Here is a 12,704-nt window from a genome sequence, read left to right on the forward strand (position 1 = left end):
GTGAGACCGCACCTGGAGTACTGTGTGCAGTTTTGGTCCCCAAATTTGAGGAAGGATATTCTTGCTATTGAGGGCGTGCAGCGTAGATTTACTAGATTAATTCCCGGAATGGCGGGACTGTCATAAGTTGAAAGACTGGAGCGACTAGGCTTGTATACACTGGAATTTAGAAGGATAAGAGGGGATCTTATCGAAACGTATAAGATTATTAAGGGGTTGGACACGTTAGAGGCAGGAAACATGTTCCCAATGTTGGGGGAGTCCAGAACAAGGGGCCACAGTTTAAGAATAAGGGGTAGGCCATTTAGAACTGAGATGAGGAAAAACTTTTTCAGTCAGAGAGTTGTGAATCTGTGGAATTCTCTGCCTCAGAAGGCAGTGGAGACCAATTCTCTGAATGCATTCAAGAGAGAGCTAGATAGAGCTCTTAAGGATAGCGGAGTCAGCGGGTATGGGGAGAAGGCAGGAACGGGGTACTGATTGAGAATGATCAGCCATGATCACATTGAATGGCGGTGCTGGCCGAATGACCTCCTCCTGCACCTATTGTCTATGTCTATTGCAATAATCTCCTCTTTAACCAGCAACACCAACCCACCTCCTCTTCCTTTCTGTCCCTCCTTCCTGAATATCGAATACCCCTGCATGTTTAGCTCCCAGCCTTGGTCACCCTGGAGCCATGTCTCCGTAATTCCAACTATATCATATTCCTTAACTACTGACTGCGCATTCAATTCATCCACCTTATTATGAATGACCCTCACATTAAGGCGCAAAGCTTTTTGGTTTGTTTTCCCTTATCTCCCTTCTACCTTTTACTTCTGTCCTCCTCTTATGGCCCTCTGTCTCCTGGCATTCTTTCCCATCCCCCTGCCTTGTTAGTTTAAGCGTGACCTTTCCTAAACTCTCTTTCCCGTTAACTGCACGCATACGCTTCCAAGTTGTTGACTCCACCCCCCGCCCCACTGTTTAGTTTTTAGTGTTTAGTGTTTATAAATCTTTAGTGTGTACGCGGTGGTCAGGCTAGCACTTAGTTCAATCACAGTCACAATCACAATCATACTTTATTGGCCAAGTATGTTTTGCAACATACGAGGGACTTCATTTGCCGTACAGTCATAGCAATAAAAAGCAACAGGACACACAACATACATTTTAACATGAACATCCACCACAGTGACCCCTCCACATTCCTCACAGTGATGGAAGGCGGAACAAAGTTCAATCTCTCCCCTTCTTTGTCCTCCAGCGGTCGGGGGCCTCGAACCTTCCGTTGAAGGGACGATCTTGACTCCCGTAGCTGGCGGTGGGCCTTCTTCGTCGGGGCGATCAAGCTCCTGCATCGGTGGGGGGGGGGGGGGGGGAATCTCAGCTCCCCCTCGCCGGGCGATCTACCCCGGGCCGGGGCTTGTCGAACCTCGTGCAGCTTGGAGCTTCCCGACTTACGGTCTCAACCCGAGACTGCGAGCCGCTTGATGTTAAAATCCGCAGGCCGCGGTTGGAACGTCGATCCAGCCAAGGAATCGCACGCTCAGATGGAAAGTCCACGCCCCGCATATTCATAAATGAGAATAGGAATCGATTCTGCTGAATGTTCTCCCCTGATTTTGCTGCTGGATAGCCTGCTAGTGTTATATTTATATCCCCCCCACCCCCCCCCTCATTGCTCATAAGATTTGTGGCTGTGTGAGTCTATGACTCCCCGATGTCCACTGTGGGGCATACATTGGTTAGTGCACCAGGAAACATCATCCTCTATAAAACAGCACCATGGGACTCCTTTGTCCACATGAGATGGTGGATGATGACTTGACATCTCATCTCGAGATGGCATCTCAAACAGCCCTGCACTTCAAAAGGACACAAATTGCTGGAGTAACTCAGCAGGTCAGGCAACATCTCTGGGGAACATGGATAGACTTTAGACTTTTGAGAAAGAGCATGGAAACAGGCCCTTCGGCCCACCCAGTCCGCGCCGACCATTGATCGCCCCGAACAATAGGCCCATTCGACACGCAAGGGACAATTTCTTTCCATTTTACTGAAGCTAATTAACCTACAAACCTGTTCGTCTTTGGAGTGTGGGAGGAAACCGGAGCACCCGTAGTCAGGATCGAACCCGGGTCTGTGGCACTGTGAGGCAGCAACTCTACCGCTGCATCACCGTGCTGCCCCAGTACTAGCCTCCCAATTACCTCACTGGAGGCCTTAGAACTATCTTTATCTTGCGCTTATGTGCCATCTTCTGACCCGCAGCAGGGCGGGGCCAAGTCATTCTCAATCCCAAGGGATTCTCCCAAAGATAGAGCATGCAGGTACAGCAGGCAGTGAAGAAAGCCAATGGAATGTTGACCTTCATGACAAGAGGAGTTGAATATAGGAGCAAAGAGGTCCTTCTGCAGTTGTACAGGGCCCTAGTGAGACCGCACCTGGAGTACTGTGTGCAGTTTTAGTCTCCAAATTTGAGGAAGGATATTCTTGCTATTGAGGGCGTGCAGCGTAGGTTTACAAGGTTAGTTCCGCGGGACTGTCATATGTTGAAAGACTGGAGCGACTAGGCTTGTATACTCTGGAATTTAGAAGGATGAGAGGGGATCTTATTGAAACATATAAGATTATTAAGGGATTGGACAGGCTACAGGCAGGAAATATGTTCCCGATGTTGGGGGAGTCCCGAACCAGGGGGCCACAGTTTAAGAATAAGGGGTAGGCCATTTAGAACGGAGGTGAGGAAAAACTTTTTCACTCAGAGAGTTGTGAATCTGTGGAACTCTCTGCCTCAGAAGGCAGTGGAGGCCAATTCCCTGGATGCTTTCAAGAGAGAGTTAGATAGAGCTCATAATGATAGCGGAGTCAGGGGATATAGGAAGGCAGCAACGGGGTACTGATTATGGATGATCAGCCATGATCACGGTGAATGGCGGTGCTGGCTCGAAGGGCCGAATGGCCTCCTCCTGCACCTATTGTCTATTGAGCAAGAATGATTCTAGGAATGAGTGGGTTAGCATATGATGAGCATTTGACAGCACTGGGCCTGTACTCGCTGGAGTTTAGAAGGTTGAGGGGGGACCTCATTGAAACTTACAGAATAACGAAAGGCCTGGATAGAGTGGATGTGGAGAGGATGTTTCCACTGGCGGGAGAGCCTAGGACCGGAAACAGTAGCCCCAGAATTAAATGGCGCTCTTTTAGAAAGGAGGTGAGGAGGAACTTGTTTAGTCAGAGGGTAGTTAATCTGTGGAACTCATCGCCACAGAGGGCTGTGGAGGCCAAGTCAGTGGATATTTCTAATGCAGAGATGGACACATTCTTGATTAGAACTGGTGCCAAGGGTTATGGGGAGAAGGCAGGAGAATGGGACTGGGAGGCAGTGATCAGCCACGATTGAATGGGGGAGTGGACTCAATGGGCCGAATGGCCTAATTCTACTCCAATAGCTTGTGAGCTTGTGAACATTAGACACAACTGGGGCTCAATAGTGGAGAGAGCTGGGTGTGGCGTACCGCGATGGGCCTCTTTGTGTTCAATGCTTCTGGGGTGTAACTTGAATCCATAATCGCCAGACACGGAGGTGAATGGAACAATAAACTACCAGCATTTCGATTCAGCCTAACATAATAAGACAGGTGTACATTACTTGAGGACTGGGCCAAGTGGTAGCACTCTATTTCCACAAGCAAGGTGGTTTTCCTGGCAATATATCAACTACTTCCATGCTATTTATTAAGGGCCTGTCCCACTTTGGGCGATTTTAAGGCGACTGCTGGCGACTAGGCTGTCGCCGACAGTTCGCCGGGGTGTCGCGGGCATGATCGTGAGGAGTCTTCCAGGAATCGTAGTGGATCTCGGCGCGCGTCGCTGAGAAATCAACCGGAGTGAAATTTCTCGGAGACAGCTAGCTTGTCGCCAGGTATCGTAGCTTATTGTGGGCACTGTCGCATGCTGTCCCCAGGTTTGCTAGGTTCTCTTCGATGCATTTAGAAGCACGTAATATTAAAATAAGTAAAGTCATTTCAAAATACCATAAAATGCTTGTGTTTAACCAATTTATTTACCGTCAGGACATTTGACAGGTAGATTGGAGGCGACAGTTTGACGGTCAGGTAAGCGTGGGAATTTTGTGATGTTTATGGCCATCAGCCATTACATTTAAAGTGGGCTCCCAACCCAGATATGCATCTCCCGTACATTTTCAAAGAATGCCCATACACCTTTCACAAAAATCCACTTAACCACTTACATTTTTTTTTTTTTTAACACAGCTATTAGTAAACTGGAAGTAAATCCAGTTTATGCCTTGTTACAGTGAAGCTTGGTTTTTAAGTAACCCATACAAGATGTTATAGTAACAAACTCTCAAGCACTTAATACTCAATTGGATGAGAAAATGGGATAAGGTGCAACTGGTGTGAACGAGTGATCACTGGTCGACGTGGTCTCGATGGGCTGAAGGGCCTCGTTCCATGTGGTATTTTTCAATTCAATTCAATTCGATCCAAAAATCCGTAAAACTGTGTAGCGTGTTCATGACGTGTTTTGCTCATTCATGTTACATGGGCATGACGAGCACACGCATTTATAGCTGCTCCCATGTGGCCTGATGGCAATTCAGAGAAAATCAAATTTTTGTCAGTGATTTTACAATAATAATAATAATAATAATAAAGAATCTCATGCATCATGCAATGATTGTTTAGCTTGGCCTGTTTCTATCATGACTGATTCTTCCAGAAGTTTCATATTTTCAAAAGCAAATCAGGAATAGTTAGGTATTAATTTTATTAACAATGTATGTAACATTAAGGTCATCGGGTCATAAGTGCTAGGAGCAGAATTAGGCCATTCGGCCCGTCGAGTCTACTCCGCAATTCAATCATGGCTGATCTATCTTTCTCTCCTAACCCCATTCTCCTGCCTTCTCCCCATAACCCCTGACACCCGCACTAATCAAGAATCTGTCAATCTCCGCCTTAAAAATATCCACTGACTTGGCCTCCACAGCTTTCTGTGGCAAGGAAATTCCACAGATTCACCACCCTCAGACTAAAGACATTCCTCCTTACCTCCTTCCTAAAGGAACGTCCTTTAATTCTGAGGCTGTGACCTCTAGTCCTAGACTCTCCCACTAGTGGAAACATCCTCTCCACATCCACTCTATTCAAGCCTATCATTATTCATTGTATTCGTTTTGCACTAATCATTGTAATTATAAATAATATTCCATTATTAAATGCATGCATTCATCACCAACTTGATCCAACATTGACTCTTTCTTATTAACAAAATAATCCACTTGGAATATGTAGCACTTTGGAATGGAGGAGAAAGTGGTTGAGAATAAAGTGGCATGCAATTTTTAAATATTTCAAAGAAATCATATTTTAAAAAGCACTGCATCTTAGAATGAATGAATGAATGAATGGAATGAATGAATAAGTTTGTTGGCCAAGTATGTGCATATACAAGGAATGTGCCTTGGTGCTGGGAGAAGTATGCAATTTTATAACTTGAGCTATTATAATGAATAAAAACATAGACACATAGAAAGTAGGTGCACGAGTAGGCCATTAAACCCTTCGAGCCAGCACCACCATTCAATATGATCATAGCTGATCATCCAAAATCAGTACCCTGTTCCTGCTTTCTTCCCATATCCCTTGATTCCTTTAGCCCTAAGAGCTAAATCTAACTCTGACTGCAGATTTATACTGAGAAAATAATTTACTTAGACAGTACAGCACTTTGTAATGTTTAGTTTAGATTAGTTTAGCTTTAGTTTACTGTCACGTGTGCCGAGGTACAGTGAAAAGCTTTTGTTGCATGCTAGCCAGTCAGCTGAAAGACAATACATGATTACAATCGAACCATCCGCAGTGTACAGATACAGGATAAAGGGAATAACGTTTAGTGCAAGGTAAAGCCAGTAAGGTCCGATCACAGATAGTCCGAGGGTCTCCAGTGAGGTAAATAGTATTTCAGGACTGCTCTGAAAAAGTGTGCTATGTTGTAACTAACTAGTATTATGAATGCAGAGAGATGGTTGGTGCAAGAGTACAATTCTATATACTTCTCTGTGGATTGTTACCTTGTCGTGGTGGAGAAGCTTGTGTGTGGTCCTGAGATCCTGAGAGCGATGCCGTCTGGAGCTACGCTCCTGGTAGGGTCACCCATGGCAGGAAGGTCGGGGGGGGGGGGGGGGGGATCCCTGACAAAGAGCAATCAAACCATGACCTCAACGGTCGAACAGGCGGAGGATGATGGCTGACTTTAGTGGGGCGTCACAGCGGCTGGGAAGGCGGATGAAGACTGCAGCAGAAAAGGGTCCCCGGTCGTCTTGGACTCCATGCCACTGGATTCTGACCTAGATCTGTCAAGGGCAGTGTGGTGGCTGTCATGAGAAAAATATGCAATTTTATAAAATGACCGAGTATAACGAATGCAGAGAGATGGTTGGTGCAGAAGTGCAATTTTATAAAAGGAGCTAATATTATGAATAAGAAAGAATGAATTAATTTAGACAATATAGCACCTTGGGGTAAAGTGGATTAGAAAAGTGTGCCATTTTATAACGAGCTACCGTGACTAATGCAGAGAGGTGCAAGTGTGCAATATTATAAATAAGCTGGTGTAAAGGTGCAAGGAGGACCGGTTGCTGAGCGCAGCGTGGGTGTTGTCCAAGTCTCAGTGCCAGGGACTAAGCCAGTGCCCCTCACTGTGTTGTAGGAAGGAACTGCAGATGCTGATTTAAACCAAAGAGAGCCACAAAATACTGGAGTAACTCAGCGGGACAGGCAGCATCACTGCAGAAAAGGAATGTGTGATGTTTCGGGACGAGACCTTTCTTCAGACTGTCCCTCTTCACTGTGTTCTGTCCTAGTGACTGAGCCAGTGCCCCCACTGTGTGCTGTCCCGGTCTCAGTGCCAGGGACTGAGCCAGTGCCCCTCGCTGTGGTCTGCCCCAGTGCATGAGCAGGTGCCTTCCACTGGGACCTGTCTCAGTGCCAGCACCCTCTACTGGGTGCTGAGCCAGTGCCTCCACTGTGTTCTGTCCCAGTGCCTCCACTGTGCTCTACCCCAGTGCTCTCCACTGTGGACAGTCCCAATGCTCTCCACTGTGCTCTGTCACAGTGCCCCCCTCGGTGCTCTGTTCCAGTGTCTCTCCTCTGCTCTGTCTGTGTCTCTCCTTGGTCACGATGCTACTGTGCTCTGTCCCAGTGCGTGTCCGTGCTCTGTTCCAGTGCGTGTCTGTGCTCTGTCCCAGCACCCCATGTGCTGTCCCAGCGCCCCTGTGTTGTCCCAGCGCCAGAGCCCCTGTGCTATGTCCCAATGCCCCTGTGCACTGCTCCAGTGTGTCTGCGCTCTGTCCCAGTGTAGTCTGTGGTCTGCCCCAGTGCCCGTGTGTCTGCGCTCTGTCCCAGTGTGTCTGCGTCTGTCCCAGTGAAAGTGTGTCTGTGCTCTGTCCCAGTCCCTGTGTGTACTCGGTCCCAGTGTGTGCTTGTGCTCTGTCCCAGTGCCAGTGTGTGTGCTTATGCTCTGTCCCAGTGTGTGTGCTTGTGCTCTGCCCAGTGTGTGTGCCTGTGCTCTGTCCCGGTGCCAGTGTCCCAGCGTCAGTGCGTGTCTGTGCTCTGTCCCAATGCCAGTGCCCCAGCGTCAGTGCGTGTCTGTGCTATGTCCCAGTCCCAGTGTGTGCTCGGTCCCAGAGTGTGCTTGTGCTCTGTCCCAGTGCCAGTGCGCTTGTGCGCTTCCCAGCGTGTGTGCCTGTGCTCTGTCCCAGTGTCAGTGTCCCAGCGTCAGTGCATGTCTGTGCTCTGTCCCAGTTGCAGTGTGTGCTCGGTCCCTGTGTGCGCTTGTGCTCTGTCCCAGTGCCAGTGTATGGTTGTACTCTGTCCCAATGTGTGCGCCTATGCTCTGTCCCAGTGCCCCAGCATCAGTGCGCGTCTGTGCTCTCACCCAGTGCCAGTGCGTGCTGTCCCAGTGCATGCACGTGCACTGTCCCAGTGCCAATGTGCGCGGGCACTCTGTCCCAGTGCCAGTGTGTGCGCCTGCGCTCTTTCCCAGTGTGTGCCTGCGCTCTGTCCCAGTGTGTGTATGCGCTCTGTCCCAGTGTGTGCCTGTGCTCAGTCCCAGTGCCAGTGTGTGTGCGTGCCTGTGCTCTGTCCCAGTGCGGGCCTGTGCTCTGTCCTAGTGTTTGTGTCTGTGCTCTGTCCCAGTGTGTGCGTGCCTGTGCTCTGTCCCAGTGCCAGTGTGTGTCTGTGCTCTGTCCCAGTGCCAGTGTGTGTCTGTGCTCTGTCCCAGTGCCAGTGTGTGTCTGTGCTCTGTCCCAGTGCCAGTGTGTGTGTCTGTGCTCTGTCCCAGTGTGTGTGTCTGTGCTCTGTCCCAGCGCCAGTGTGTGTGTGTGTGTCTGTGCTCTGTCCCAGTGCCAGTGTGTGTCTGTGCTCTGTCCCAGCGCCAGTGTGTGTGTGTGTGCTCTGTCCCAGTGCCAGTGTGTGTGTCTGTGCTCTGTCCCAGCGCGTGTGTGTGTGCTCTGTCCCAGCGCCAGTGTGTGTGTGTTCTGTCCCAGTGCCAGTGTGTGTGTGTCTGTGCCCTGTCCCAGTGCCAGTGTGTGTGTGTCTGTGCTCTGTCCCAGCGCCAGTGTGTCTGTGCTCTGTCCCAGTGTGTGTGTGTGTGTCTGTGCCCTGTCCCAGTGCCAGTGTGTGTGTGTCTGTGCTCTGTCCCAGTGCCAGTGTGCGTGTGTGTCTGTGCTCTGTCCCAGTGCCAGTGTGCGTGTGTGTGTGTGTCTGTGCTCTGTCCCAGTGCCAGTGTGTGTGTGTGTGTCTGGGCCCTGCCTGTGTCCGGCGCGGGGCATTGTGGGAGGCGGCGCGGCCAGGCCAAGATGGCGGCGGCAGCGGGCCGGCGCGGAAGTGAGGTCAGTGCAGCGGGGCCCGGGGAGAGAGAGAGAGAGAGGCAGAGGGAGGGAGAGAGGTGGAGGGGGGGGGAGACCCCACCGGAGGGAGAGAGGGGGGGGGGAGGTCCCGGGGCCACCGGCGGGCGGGGCCCGAGGCGGCGGGGGAGAGGAGGAGGCGGGGACGGGGACGGGCTGGCGCTGCAGGCCGCGTGTGTGGGGGGGGGGGGGGGGGGGGGGGGGGGGGGGGAGGAATAAACAACCCCCCTCTATAGTCCCCTCCCCATCACTCCCCCCCCATCACTCTCCCCCTCCCCATCATCACTTCCCCCTCCCCATCACTCTCCCGCTCTACAGGCCCCCTCCACAGCCCCCCTCCCCATCACTTCCCCCTCCCCATCACTCCCCCCCCTCCCCATCACTCCCCCCCCTCCCCATCACTCCCCCCCCTCCCCATCACTCCCCCCCCTCCCCATCACTCCCCCCCCTCCCCATCACTCCCCCCCCTCCCCATCACTCCCCCCCTCCCCATCACTCCCCCCCTCCCCATCACTTCCCCCTCCCCATCACTTTCCCCTCCCCATCACTCCCCCCTCCCCATCACCCCCCCCTCCCCATCACTCCCCCCCTCCCCATCACTCCCCCCCCTCCCCATCACTCCCCCCCTCCCCATCACTCCCCCCCTCCCCATCACTCCCCCCCCTCCCCATCACCCCCCCCCCTCCCCATCACTCCCCCCCCTCCCCATCACTCCCCCCCCTCCCCATCACTCCCCCCCCCTCCCCATCACTCCCCCCCTCCCCATCACTCCCCCCTCCCCATCACTCCCCCCCCTCCCCATCACTCCCCCCCTCCCCATCACTCCCCCCCTCCCCATCACTCCCCCCCTCCCCCCATCACTCCCCCCCTCCCCATCACTCCCCCCCCCTCCCCATCACTCCCCCCCCCTCCCCATCACTCCCCCCCTCCCCATCACTCCCCCCCTCCCCATCACTCCCCCCCCTCCCCATCACTACCCCCCCCCCCATCACTCCCCCCCCTCCCCATCACTCCCCCCCCCTCCCCATCACTCTCCCCTCCCCATCACTCCCCATCATCACTTCCCCCTCCCCATCACTCCCCCCTCGCCATCACTCCCCCCTCCCCATCACCCCCCCCTCCCCATCACTCCCCCCCCTCCCCATCACTCCCCCCCCTCCCCATCACTCCCCCCCCTCCCCATCACCCCCCCCCCTCCCCATCACTCCCCCCCCTCCCCATCACTCCCCCCCCTCCCCATCACTCACCTCCCCCTCCCCATCACTCCCCATCATCACTCCCCCCCTCCCCATCACTTCCCCCTCCCCATCACTCCCCCCTCCCCATCACTCTCCCCCCCCATCACTCTCCCCTCCCCATCACTCTCCCCCCCCATCACTCCCCCCTCCCCATCACTTCCCCCTCCCCATCACTCCCCCCTCCCCATCACTCTCCCCTCCCCATCACTCCCCATCATCACTTCCCCCTCCCCATCACTCCCCCCTCGCCATCACTCCCCCCTCTACAGCCCCCCTCCCCATCACTCCCCCCCTCTACAGGCCCCCTCCACAGCCCCCCTCCCCATCACTCCCCCCTCCCCATCACTCTCCATCTCCCCATCACTCTCCCCCTCCCCATCACTCACCTCCCCCTCCCCATCACTTTTCCCCCTCCCCATCACTCTCCCCCCCCATCACTCCCCTCCCTCCCCATCACTCTCCCCTCCCTCCCTGTCACTCTCCCCTCCCCGTGACTCTCACCCCCCCATCACTCCCCCCATCCCATCTCTCTCCCCTCCCCGTGACTCTCACCCCCCCATCACTCCCCCCCTCCCCATCACATCCCCCCCTCCCCATCACTCCCCCCTACAGCCCCCCCCTCTACATTCCCCCCCATCACCCCCCCTCCCCATCACTCCCCCTCCCCATCACTCCCCCCTCCCCATCACCCCCCCTCCCCCATCACTCTCCCCCTCCCCATCACTCCCCATCATCACTTCCCCTCCCCATCACTCCCCCCTCCCCATCAATCCCCCCCTCTACACTCCCCCCCATCACCCCCCTCCCCATCACCCCCCCTCCCCATCACTCCCCCCCTCTACACTGCCCCCATCACCCCCCTCCCCATCACCCCCCCTCCCCATCACTCTCCCCCTCCCCATCACTCCCCATCATCACTTCCCCCTCCCCATCACTCCTCCCTCCCCATCACTCCCCCCTCCACAGCCCCCTCCCCATCACTCCCCCCCCCCTCTACAGGCCCCCTCCACAGCCCCCCTCCCCATCACTCCCCCCTCCTCATCACTCCCCCCCTCCCCATCACTCTCCCTCTCCCCATCACTCTCCCCCTCCCCATCACTCACCTCCCCCTCCCCATCACTTCCCCCCCTCCCCATCATTCTCCCCCCCCCCCATCACTCCCCTCCCTCCCCATCACTCTCCCCTCCCTCTCTGTCACTCTCCCCTCCCCGTGACTCTCACCCCCCCCATCACTCCCCCCCTCCCATCTCTCTCCCCTCCCCGTGACTCTCACCCCCCCCTTCACTCCCCCCCTCCCCATCACTCTCACACCATGTCCGTTACCTCACCCCTCCCCTGTTTCTCTCGTCCTGCTCCTCCTCCCCCACCTTCCCCAACTCCAACACCCCCCCTCCGTCCTTCACTCCCCCAGCACCCAACAACTTCCTCCCTGCCTCAGTGACCCCACCCCCTTTCGGTTTTTTCCTCAACCCCCCACCCTTGTCCTTTCCTTATCCACGAAAGGAGTGAGAAGATACATCCTTGGGCGAGTAGATAATGTTCCCTCAGGTGCCCTGAGCTGCTTTTACCAGGGCTGTTTAGGTCCATTGAAACAATAAAACTGCATGCGTATATATACTACAACTTGTGTATATTGTATATAAAGAAAATATTATGCAATTGTTTGATTATAAAAAACAGCATTGATTGCTCACACTCAGTCTTCCAGTGAGTCATTGGAACTTCTATGTGTACACTTGTGTGCTTGTACATCTCGAGATTTAATTCAGTTTAGTTTATTGCCAGGTGTACCGAGGTACGGTGAAAAGCTTTTTGTTGCGTGCTATCCAGTCAGCGGAAAGACAACACCATCGAGCCATTCACAGTGTACAGATACATGACAAGGGAATGACGTTTAGTGCAAGATGATGCCAGTAACATTTGATCAAAGATAGTCCGAGGGTCACCAATGAGGTACATGGAAGCTCAGGACTGGTAGCAGTATAGTTGTTGTTAGGATAATTCAGTTGGATGATAACAGCTGAGAAGAAACTGTCCCTGAATTTGGAGGTGTGTGTTTTCTCACTTCTATACCCTTTGCCCCGATGGGAGAGGGAAAACGAGGGAGTGGCCAGGATACGACTTGTCCTTGATGATGCTGCTGGCCTTGCCGAGGAAGCGTGAGGTGTAAATGGAGTCAATGGAAGGGAGGTTGGTTTGTGTGGTGGTTTGGGCTGCGTCCACAATATGCTGCAAATTCTTGCGGTCTTGGATGGAGCTGTTCCCAAACTAAGCTGTGATGCATCCTGATAATATGCTCTCTACGGCGCATCTATAGAGGTTGGTGAGAGTTGTTGGGGACATGCCAAACTTCCTAAGCCTTCTGAGGAAATGGAGGTGTGCCCCATTGATGTGTAAATTGTACATCTGAAAATATTATGCAATTGCTTGATTCTATGTAATAGCATTTAGTCTAGATTAGTTTATTGTCAAGTGTACCGAGGTACAGTGAAAAGCTTTTGTCGCGCCAGCAGAAAGACAATACATGATTACAATCGAGCCATTTA

General features: G+C 53.2%; 1 protein-coding gene across 2 annotated transcripts in view; it reads left to right on the forward strand.

Annotated features, from left to right (window-relative positions):
• The first annotated feature begins 8,847 nt into the window (after positions 1-8,847).
• Positions 8,848-12,704, forward strand: part of zzz3 (zinc finger, ZZ-type containing 3) — a 138,437-nt gene continuing 134,580 nt past the window's right edge. For both annotated transcript variants that reach the window (XM_078408164.1, XM_078408165.1), the window contains exon 1: positions 8,848-8,905. The gene's annotated coding sequence lies outside the window, so the exon portion shown is untranslated. The remainder of the gene's footprint in view (positions 8,906-12,704) is intronic.

The sequence above is a fragment of the Rhinoraja longicauda genome, chromosome 11 (genome assembly GCF_053455715.1).
Source record: "Rhinoraja longicauda isolate Sanriku21f chromosome 11, sRhiLon1.1, whole genome shotgun sequence".
NCBI classification, from domain to species: Eukaryota; Metazoa; Chordata; class Chondrichthyes; order Rajiformes; family Arhynchobatidae; genus Rhinoraja; species Rhinoraja longicauda.